Genomic DNA, 11,936 nt, shown 5'->3' on the forward strand with positions numbered 1-11,936 from the left:
TTTAGCGCGACGCGACACATTGATAGCACTTAGCTTAGCACAGTTTATTCATTAGGATCCAAAAAGAGATGAAGTTAGAAGCGACCAAACACCTCCACGTTTTCCCTATTTAAATACAGTTACACGTTGGTAAGTAGTTACATGACCGAGAATGGTGTATGATTACACCAGTGTAAAATGGATAACTATTATGTATGGCGGAATAGCACTTGAGAGCACTTCGACTTGGCGCAGTAATATCATCACTCCTAAAAAATCCTCTCATCATCAGTAGTGATGATATTACTGTGCCAAGTCGAAGCGCTCTCAAGTGCTATTCCGCCATACATTGTAGTTCTCCACTTTACACGCTTAGAAAAGCGGCACATTTTATTTTGTCACCATACTTGGTCGTATAACTACTTGTGTAACTGTATTTAAATAGGGAAAATGTGGAGGTGTTTGGTAGCTTCACTGCTTGGATCCTAATGAATGAACAGGGCTAGTTAAGGGCTATCAAAGTTTCGCTGCACGTCAGAGAAATTAAGTGTACGGCGCACTGAAACGAGAGAGGTATGTAACAACTTGTCTTAGTTAAGGGAATAAAATAGTTTAATATAAAAAAAATGGTGGAGTGTTCCTTTAAAGACAGCTCATTGCTTGTGGAAGATTTTCAAGATCATCCACAACCACTGTACCTTCCAGAATGATTGCCGTTGTTGTGGCATCAAGATGCAGGGAGTAGGGTATGGCAGCGGTTGCAGACGATTCGGAAATCACTGTCAGAACTCATTTCAATGTTGGACATATCTTCATTGTCATCACAGTCCTAAAAATGGGAATAGCATATAACAAAAATTAGGTCATAGAACAAGACATATTTTAACGGAACACTCCACTATTTTTTCATATTAAACTATGTTACTCTCTTTACTAAGACGAGTTGATACATACCTCTGTCGTCTCAGTGCGTGCACTCAATGCCTTTGGCGTGCGGAGACACTTTAACACTTAGCTTAGCCCAGTTTATTTAAACAGAGAAGCGACCAAACATCTCCACATTTTCTCTATTCAAATGTGGTTACACGGCCAAGTATGCTGACACAAAATAAAATATGGCGGTGTTTGGTCACTTCTAACTTCATCTCAATTTGCATCCTAATGAATGAACTGGGCTAAGCTAAGTGCTAACAATGTTTCTCCATGCACCAGAGCGATTGAGTGCAGGCACTGAGACGAGAGAGGTATTCATAGAGAGGTATTCATCAACTCGTCTTTGTTAAGGGAATAACATAGTTTAATATGGAACAAAATGGTGGAGTGTTACTATAAAGGGATAGTCCACTCAAAAATTAAAATCTTGTCTTAATTTACTCACCCTCAAGTTGTTATAAACCTGTATGAGTTTTTTTTTTTCATCTGCTGAACTGAAAAGAAGATATTTTGATGAATGTTGGTAACCAGACTGTTGAGAGTAGCCATTGACTTCCATAGTGGGAAAAAAAACTATGGAAGTCAATGGCTAATCTCAACTGTTTGATTACCGAACTTCTTCAAAATATATTATTTTGTGTTCAATATAAGAAAGAAAATCAAAGAGGTTTGGAATAACATAAGAGTGAGTAAATAACAACATCATTTCATTTTGGGTGATCTATCCCTTTAAGAGCACATAGTCATTAAAATATGAAACTAAATTAATAACCCTTTGTGTCTAAATGTAAAGGCCTTTTCAAAGAGGACACAGCAGTGAATCCAGGGGGAAAAACATTCATCAAACCACTGCATGAAAAGACAAATAAAACTGATGGCCGGTTATATAAATTAAAACTAATATAAAATGTATCTTCTAACTGTCTTTTTTCTTCTAAACTCTTAATTTATCTTTCACTTTCTTTTCTCCAACCCTTACTTTGTTTTACTGTCCTGACAGTTTTTCATGCCTTTCTTCTTGCCAGATATCAACTGTTTGAAGAACAGTTAGACTGTTAAACAAGAATCACATCAGAGATGAAAATACTTACAAAAGATGTCTTGTAAAAATCATTGTGGTCCTCCTCGAAAAGTAGTGGTAGGCCATGATGAAGAACGCTGTTCGTTCCGCATTGATATTAGATTTCTGCAAAGTTATAAAAATGTATATTGAATAGCACTCGATACTAGCAAAACGTCAGAGCAAAAAACAACAGTAAAAGCAACATATGTTTTGCAATCGAGACATAATTGTGATATGTCGATGAGCTTACGTCATTTTGAATCTGCTGCAGAATCTTAAGTTTGGAGCCAATAGTATCTCCAGATTTAGCCTTGAATTTATTGATGAAACGTTGAGCGAATCTGTCACAAAATAAAGACAAAATAAGGTAATAACTGCTTGTTAGTTACACTTCTTAATTAATGCGTCATGTAATTAATTTTCATGTGAACGACACGTGAGCATTGAACTTTCTAGAAAGAAGGAAAGTTACGTTAGCTGCTATCTAGGCCGCACAGCCAGGGTTTTTACATTTTAGATAAACCCCAAACTTAAACGATTAACACAGCATACAAACTGTAACTAATATAAAACACGTGTTCAGTAAAAATCGTTTTTTAATCTAGTAACTTATGCCGCTTGTCTCAACTGGTCTCATTCGACATAAAACTAACGTTACTTCAGTGTGTCTTTTCCTCTTACTGCACAATGAGCAAAATAAATTCTGTTTTTAAGCTATACAATGACATTAAAGTTGATAAATAGTTGTTCAAGAGGCTAGCATACCTAGTTTTGCTGCCGCATCCATTCCCGAACACGAGCTGAAGTCCCTCGTCGATGTCGTCTCGTCTTGACGTCTTCCTCAAGTTCAACCGTCCAATTGCGCAAATGCGCATGCGCGAGTTGAAAAAAAAATAACCGAGTTGTTTCGTCTTATGCTGAAACTTAATAACCAAAGTAAATGTATAAAGATTTGTTTCTAAAAATATAAAGGACTGTGAAGTAGCAGCCGATGGGCTTGCTTTTTATCTTCCCAGTTATTTTTTTAAGCGTGCAGGAAAAAAAGATTCAGAACCTATTAACTATATATTAACCTATTAACTATTTTCAAACTAATTGTATGGTATTTACTAAAAATGTTGTTAATTTAACTATTATTATTATTATTACTATCCAAATTCTGTGCTCCAGAAATTTTCAACAGTGTGAAAATGCCTTTAGTACAATACACTTACCAAACTTAAGTACAATGTACTAGATTTGTTTAGTTTGACTATTGCATCCACCTAAAAGTTCACAGTACACAGTGTAATCAAGTTAAATCAACTAAGTTTCTAAAGTAAGTTAAATTCACTAGTTTTTCTTAAGTAGAATCAGCAATTACTTTTTACAGTGCATGGGGTTCGTGACTAGCTGTTGTCAAATAAACAAATCTTTTTTCTAGTCATTTCGTTCATTCAAAAAAACGAAAAAAAGATTTGTTCATTTTGATGAACGAGTTCGAACAGGAGAGTCACGAACGTGCATCACAGAACAGGCGAGCATTTGTGCTTATAAAACTTAAACTTTTTTTTTTAATTTATTTTTGAAATGACCAATCGTTTCACTAGATAAGATCATTATTCATCGTCTGGTATCGTTTAAAGCCCTTTGAAGCTGCACTGAAACTAATTTGGACCTTGAACCGTTTGGTGCCCAATGAAGTCCACTATACTCTATGGAGAAAATCCTGGAATGTTTTCATCAAAAACCTTAATTTCTTTTCGACTGAAGAAAGAAAGACATGGACATCTTGGATGACCTGGAGGTGAGTAAATTATCAGCAAAATGTTTTTTTTTAGTTTTTTTTTTAGTGAAGTACTCCTTTAAGCAGAGCAACTGTTTTCAAAATTGATGATAATAATAAGAAATATGGAATAAATTGCATTCTAAAATATTTAAATTCAATTGTTAAATTGTAGTAATATTTTATGATATTACTGTATTAGAAAACATTAAAGAAACTTATGCAGTCTTACACGAGTCAGTGTCACAGAGGGAGGAGATTTACAGCCTTTTTGGTTATGCATTTTTTGAGTGAGGGGAGACATTGTGTGAGATTGCATCGTTGTGTCAGATGCCTCAAGATGAACTCCACGGGAGGCTGTTTTGTGTTATATGGTGATGTTGAATTTCAGATAACGACAGCTGTGAGGTTAAAGCAACAGCCGGCACCTCATTGACAACCTTTTTGTCTGTCAAAGCACTTGTTCTGCTGTCTTCAGTTTTAACACTGAGGATTTAGGCTAAAATATGAAATATTTTTGTCTATACTACTATGGTGTGCGGTAGGGCTTAAAAATTAAGAGGTCCTGATTTATATCACTCAAAATTGAGTCCTCGCTCCTCTGATCCCTTACCCACAACCCTGAGCATCTAGCTTTTTTTTTTTTTTTTTTTTTTTCATAACACCCGCTCTAGTGTAGACTGGTTGTGAACCGCCTTCATGTTGGAAATTGCATTCTGAATATATATTATTGAGCATCTCACTGGGCCTCCCACGTATTGCATGTAGGATGGGTCAGCCCTAATGACAAAAGATGCATAATGTACATAGAAAGAAAGATAGAACTCAGAGTGTGGGTGTACCAATCGACTACTATTCAAAGATGAAACATTAGAAAAAAGAACTAACTTAAAACCCCATTATCATCTATTTAAAGTAATAGTTCACTTTGAAATTAATTTTTGATATGTTTAGCTTACCTCAAGCGCATCCAAGATGTAGGTGTCTTTGTTTCTACAGTATTTTCAATTTTAATATTTTTTGGTCAAACCGTTGTTGTCTGTCAGTCATATAATGCAGGCATATGGGGTCCTCCTCAAAGAGCATGCACAGAGAATCCAAATGAAACATGATTTAATGACTCGTAAATGTAAGTACACATTGATGACCTAAGACACGAAACAAGTGGTTTGTGTGAGAATATGAACAGTATTTATATTGTTTTTACCTCGTGTAACCACACCCATGTCCAACTGATCTGAAGGCACGGGCGCTTCGTTCTGCATCAGAAGTGATCTCTCTCGCGTGTACGTCACTCATTGTTTACATAGAGATTTTGGAAGTTTTACCTTTCACTGTGAAGATCCAAACATATTTAGATATACAGGAAATCACAATGGAAGACGATATATCTAAATATGTTTAGTGAAAGGTAATCTCTGTGTAAACAATGATCAGATCAGTTGTACATGGCTGTGGTTGGTTACACAAGGTAAAAACGATATAAATACTGTTCGTTTTCTCACACAAACCGCTCGTTTCGTGTCTTAGGCCATCAATGTGTACTTACATTTACGAGTCATGAAATCATGTTTAATTTGGACTTGTCTGTGCATGCTCTTTGAGGTGAACCCGTGGGTGGACCCTCTATACCTGTTTTATATGACTGATAGACAACGGTTTGACCGAAAAATATCAAAATAGAAAATACTGTGAAAACGAAGACACCTACATCTTGGATGCCCTTGAGGTAAGCTAAAACATATCAACAATTAATTTCAAAGTGAACTATCCCTTTAAGTGCCGGAGAACCACACAATCTTAAAGCTCAATGGCATCAACTGTTGGACTCAAAATAAATCATAATGAAATGAATAGTTTGATTTGTTTCATTAGCGTGTTTTAATATGCTTCCACAATCATTGAGATTGTGACAGTCATTCAGTAAGCCATTCCCAGATGTTCCATTCATGCCTTATTGACTCTCTAAAGCAAATACATTTTTATGATATTAATTAAATGTGAAGTTGAGACAAGAACATGTTGCCTTTTATAGATTCACATTCAAAGGGGGATCAGACACTAATTGAGCATAATATCAGCAGCTTCGGACGGCTGTACCAGAACGTCCGGTATTAAACCCCTTTAGGAATTGCATGACCTTACATGCCCGTGAAAAAAAAGGAAAAAAAAAAAAAACTCAATTCACTCAGAGTTTGTTTTAGACCAGAGAGTATACTAAAAATAATCATTAATGTCACTTTGCTGGACTGGGTTGTAGATTTTCTAGCATGCTCTATTTTTATTAGTCACTTTTAATCACTTGGAAAATTAAATAGAAGTGATTCCACTCCTAATGATTTCCCCCCCCCCCTTGACAAACGCAATAGTACCATTTTCAAGATATTTTACTTGTATGTACAAGGCCTATAAACATTTTGTGTTTGGATTTACACTAATGTTCAAATGCTTAAGGTCTGTTAAAAGTTAAAATTGTAATTTTGTGTAATATTATTACAATTTAATATATATATATATATATATATATATATATATATATATATATATATATATATATATATGAAGAGTTCAGATGCAAAAGCCTCTAAATGCCATTTGAAATTTTCTTCTTTAATGATGATTTTTATCAAACTTGTATATTTAAGTTCAGTAATTTCACTTAAATAACAATTAATAGGTAATTATCATTGCCATTGAAGTGAAATTACTGAACTTAAATATACAAGTTTGATAAAAATCATAATTAAAGAAGAAAATTTCAAATGGCATTTAGAGGCTTTTGCATCTGAACTCTTCATATATATATATATATATATATATTTCATATTAAATTTTTTGGTGACTTTTTTGTAAGGATTCTTTGATTAATGGAAAGTTAAAAAAAAACATAATTTATTTAAAATAGACATTTTGTAACATGAAATGCCTTTACTGTCATATTTGATTATTTTGATGCATTCCTGCTGAATAAAACTAATAACCCCATTTTAACCCTATATTTTTGAACTTGACTACCTCTTTAATATCAGCATTATAGCCTATGATCAACTAAAATTATGGATTACTAACAAGAGTGAGTTTGTTGAAATTGATAAGTTGCATTTATTCAGTCGTGGACATTTTTCAAAATATCTTTTTTTGTGTGTGTCCCACATCCTGTAAGACGAAGTCACGAGGGTGGATAAATTATGACAGCATTTATATTTTTGCGTAAACTATTACTTTTGTATTACTTTTTCTCATTGTCAGCTCACTGAGAGTGAAAGCACTGTGCCTGACTTTAGGTCATTTCACTCATTTTATTTGTTCCGGATGAGTATCGTTGCTGTTACAGGGCTTGAATTTCAGCGGTATTGCGTGTGTTGTGGATATTTCTAATTATTCCTGCAGATTGTGTGCTCACACCCAAAGTGTGCACACATTAAGCTGGCTCTGATGACTAAATTGAGTTTGTTTTCACTGCTTATTGTGCTTAAACGGTCAAACACACGCAACATAATGTCAAAATGCATGAGAATACACAAACACAGTCAGTTATGTTTTTGTATGAAATTAAACAATTGAGAAAGAAAAAAACACGTGTAACAGTATAATGGATCAGTGCATCAGATCTTAAAGTGACAGCAGGCTAATAAACATGCTTCCAAATTGTTTTTTTCCAATGCATTCTCATCCCAAGGCGTTTTTCCAATGCATTTTGCCAAAGCGTAGACATCCAACACACATGGCACCCATTAGAGTCAATATACACGCTTCAGTTATGGGTAGGTTTAGGTCTGGGGTAGTGTTAGGGTTAGACCACTGGGAGGCGCCTTCTGCCCCATATATATCTGCGTCTCATATTTACGCTAAAGGGTGCCATGTGCGTTGGATGTCTACGCTTTGACAAAAGAGTCGTATATGACGCCTTGGGATGAGAACGGGCTGGTCACTCTAATAGCAATCAAAGGTGTGTGTGTGTGTGTGTGTGTGTGTGTGTGTGTGTGTGGATATACTTAAGAACTGAAGCATTATTCTTGCACTTCTCATTGTTTGTGATAGCCTATACTCACTTGTGTTATATTTCATCTCTCTCTCTCTCTCTCTCTCTCTCTCTCTCTCTCTCTCTCTCTCTCTCTCTCTCTCTCTCTCTAGAATGAACTTGAATAAACATTTCATTTGAATTAGTTGTAGTTTATTTTTATTTCACTTTTTGTATGCAAAAATTGATGTTTCGTTTGATCTAAGGAATTAATTGGGTTTTTGCTCTATTATAAATGTCTATGTCTTGGGGTTGTGTGTTAATTTGAATATGTTTAAAGGATGTATTTTTGTGTGTGTGTTTAAGCGTATTTCCATTATTGTTTTATGTTTATTCGAGTTTGTGTATTGATATATATTTACCTTTTTGTGTTTGATGTAAGACCCCTGTAATTTATAAAAATGGTTTGGTCTGGTTTGTTAAAAGGGCTTCATTTTCTGTGGCTGTGGCTGAGTTAGTTCTGGTGAGGGATCCCTGAGAAACATCAACTCAGTAATGTACTGATGTCCCATTTATTAGTCAGTGTTATTTATTTTCTTTCTTTGTTTTTGCACAATGTGTGTCAGTACTTTAAGTGTTACAGTCAATAAACCAACACTTTGTTGACTCCATGAATGTCTCCTGAAGATGTTCTAGAACCCTTACGTTAAAGTTGCATATTAAGGTCGATCTAAAGTACAGCACATATGTGCAAGTGAAACAATAGCTCTCATTTAAGCGGCCCCTGTCTCGGCAATCACCAGCGACTCTTCCATCCTGAGCGACTGCCGCACTACAGCTCTCTCTGATTACAGATAAATGCACACAGGCAGGAGTCTAATTTGCCCTTGTTATTCAAAATCTTTCTCCTTCTTGTTCTTGTTTTCCACTCCACTGCTTTTGTTTAAAAACGCACAACTGAGGCAAAAGCCGCCATGATGACGAGCAACGTTTACACACATGTTGGTTGTTAATTATTGTAATAATAAATCCTATTTGCAGAGGTCTGTGTTTGTGCGTGGTTCTGTCATGTTTCCCGAGCCCTATATCTGTCATCGTATCCCTCTCTTAATTTAAGCGTGATGCTCAGCCCAGACATCTGCGCCACATTTTATGCGCAGTTGCATAACGCGTTCCCCTGCTTATGCCACAAATAAACACATCCATTACTGAAATGGCAGCTTCCCACGCACAAACACACATTGCACAATATGTTTGTTTCTTCTTCCTCATTAGATTTGTATCATTCGCCTCCTCGTAGTCAATTATGCCATTCAGAACGTCCTGCTGTGTCTGTAAGTAGGAAATATCACGTTTCTGGAGATGATGTAGGGGAATCTATCATATGCACCTGACACTGGTGTTTGGAAGGAACTAACTAAAAGTAGCAGCAATACTAAGCATAGCAGTAGTTCATCCATTTTCAAAGTTGCATTTCCTGTAGCAAGCTATTTTTTCCAACAAAGATGTAATGCGATACAATGCTATCCTGCTGTTTTTATGTCACTTTGTTTTACAACAAGAGCTCTCATAGAATGTTGGTCCCACTTAAATGATGTTGAGAAGTCTATAGAGAGTCGAATCTTCAGTCGTCAGTTTTTATTCGTATCAAGCACTAGACACTTCCTGACTTTGTTTATGGTTACAGAAAAAAAAACACTTGCCATTAGACACTACACAACTGAGGATCAAACTTTACCAGTCTTTCTTTCAAGTCATTCTGAACACAACAAATTCATGCAGATGTATAGGCCAGTAAGAGCTGTGTGTGTAAACCTCACACCCATGGCGTCAAAAAGGTGTGCTAGCGACTAACGTTGGAGGCAGCGGTCTTTATCATCCTTTTAAATGTGCCCACCTCCTACGCCGGAGACCCTATTTGAATCCTCCTCGGAGCAGGTCGAGTTAGACCGTTTACTTTTAATTGCCGTGACCTGGATGGGAGTGAGGTTTAGGGGGTTGAGTGTAACGGAGGCCAGTAAGAACTGTGTGTGTAAAAACCTCACTTCTCTGGCCTCGAGATGCACACTGCCGACTGATGTTAGAGGCTTCGGTCTTCAGCGTCCTTGTTAGCGCACCTGCCTCCCACGCCGGAGACCCCTGTTCGAATCCTGCTCGGAGCGGGTCGAGTAGGACCAGATACACCTCATTGCTAAGAGATGCATGACACATGAAAACAACGTTGCTGCATCCTATTTCCAGAGATGTATAGTAACGAAGTAGAACTACTTAAGTACTAAAAGGCTTTATCTGTACTCTACTAGAGTATTGTTTTTCGATGATATTTTTCGTAGATATTTTCGATGAATTTAATACTTTTACTTCGATATTTTTTTTTTTATATTTTGCTAGTTACACATTACAATTATGAAAATTTTACGAATCATTTGTTACAAGTCAACACAGTCTCATCCCAAAAAGTCTGACTCACGTCTTGGGACGTCTTTTGACCATACGCCAATATCCGCCTTTTTAGGGCCCCCTTAAACGTCGGTAGATGGCGATCCCGGGCCGTCATACAACTGACGCTTTACCTTTAACGTCAGGTAGGTGACGGGTTAGGTTTAGGGTTAGGTTTAGGTCTGGGGTAGAGTTAGGATCCCATAACCTCATCTACCGACGTTTAAGGGGGCCCTAAAAAGGCGAATTATGACGTATGGTCAAAAGACGTCCCAAAATGTCAGTTATATGACATCTTGGGATGAGACCGGGTTGTACATGTTGGCTTTCATGCTGCCTAAATCACACACCAGTTGTATAGGGTAATGGTATTGATTGACACACACATTGACAACTAATGCAGGGGTTGTCCTGCAATGACATTTTTTGGCGGCTGCCAAAGCAAATTTGTATCCTGCCAAATCGCCTCATTTGATTGCTAGTTCAAACTTTTGACTGCTTTCTTTAATAATTACATGACACAATACTTGTACTTTTACTTTTAGTACTTAGTCCATTTTAAAATAAACTACCTGCAATACTTAAGTACAAAAAATGTTGAATACTTTAGTACTTCTACTTAAGTGTGGTGCTTAAAGACCACTTCAACTTCGACTCAAGTCACTTTTTTGATAGAGCACTTGTACTTTTACTCAAGTCCGGGTTTCTGGTACTTTATACATCTCTCCGTATTTCCCGTTCTATCCATCCTCAGCAGTTTTTGAAATTAGAACTAGTGTGTCCCAAATTGTAGAATGTTGAGATGAGTATTCCAAATGGTTTATTTTTTTCCGGTTAGAATCCAAAGTGCAGTTCTGTGTGGCGAATATTGCCCACAATCCATATCTCATTGGACAAGGATTCAATTACAAGTAAAAACACGAATGTGAAACAACAGACTACAAACATGGCGGATGTGTGAGACTGACTGTTAAGTAGATGGTAATATTCACAGCAAATGGCCAGGCTAAAAAGTGCTACTAGTAGTAAATAGTTGGATATAATCTAAAAATCGATTATTATTATGTTAAAATAAACTATATTCCATTGGATGAATGGATATATGAATTAGAATACCTGAATCATATCAGTTGGTCTAAAACATTGCAAACTAGTTGGGCTGATGTGCCCAACCATAGTAAATAAGTCGAATCAACTTTAATAAATTAAGTTGGCGTAATGCAAGTATATTAAATTGTAATGCTGAAATAAAGCAAATCCTTTCCCAGATTTTTTAAATGTTCATTCAAAGAGGTTTTTTTTTTTTTTTTTTTTTTTTTTTAGTGTAGGTCACATGATAATAACAGCATGGCAAATTTAGTTCCTTTAGTAGATTATATATTTCCTAATATGTCTTAATTTGTAGTAAGGATCTTAAGTTGGGTTACCTTTAGGTCTGGGGCAGGTTTGGTACTTCTAAATTACAAGCTACTATTGATTGTGTTTCGCTCAAAGGTGTCTCTTGAGATTTGTCGTCAACACAAATGGCGTGAAGCCTTCCGATGAGGCTTCTAATTTTTGTATAAAAATAGATTTTTGCACAAAAACAGTACATAGTTTTAGAGCATAGTATAGGAAGGTGATTTGGGATGCATGTGCAACAGTGTCTGTCCACTTTTTCAGTAGCGTTGGTTGTGGAAGAATGGTTTCCATTCATTTCTCCTATAGGGATTTCAAAAAAAAAAAAAAAAAAACCTCTTTATATATATATATATATATATATCACTTTGGTTTCTACATTTTTACATTCTACACAC

General features: G+C 36.0%; 1 long non-coding RNA gene across 1 annotated transcript; it reads right to left on the minus strand.

Moving 5' to 3' along the window:
- Positions 1–231: 231 nt before the first annotated feature.
- LOC148970988 (uncharacterized) lies at positions 232–2,847 on the minus strand. The gene is made up of 4 exons (XR_016147435.1): positions 2,741–2,847; positions 2,226–2,316; positions 2,004–2,098; positions 232–808 (listed from the first exon to the last, which is right to left on the minus strand). It is a non-coding gene; the product is annotated as an uncharacterized LOC148970988 (long non-coding RNA).
- Positions 2,848–11,936: the final 9,089 nt, after the last annotated feature.

The sequence above is a fragment of the Pimephales promelas genome, chromosome 18 (assembly GCF_988280905.1).
Source record: "Pimephales promelas chromosome 18, fPimPro1.hap1.1, whole genome shotgun sequence".
In the NCBI taxonomy this organism is placed as follows: domain Eukaryota; kingdom Metazoa; phylum Chordata; class Actinopteri; order Cypriniformes; family Leuciscidae; genus Pimephales; species Pimephales promelas.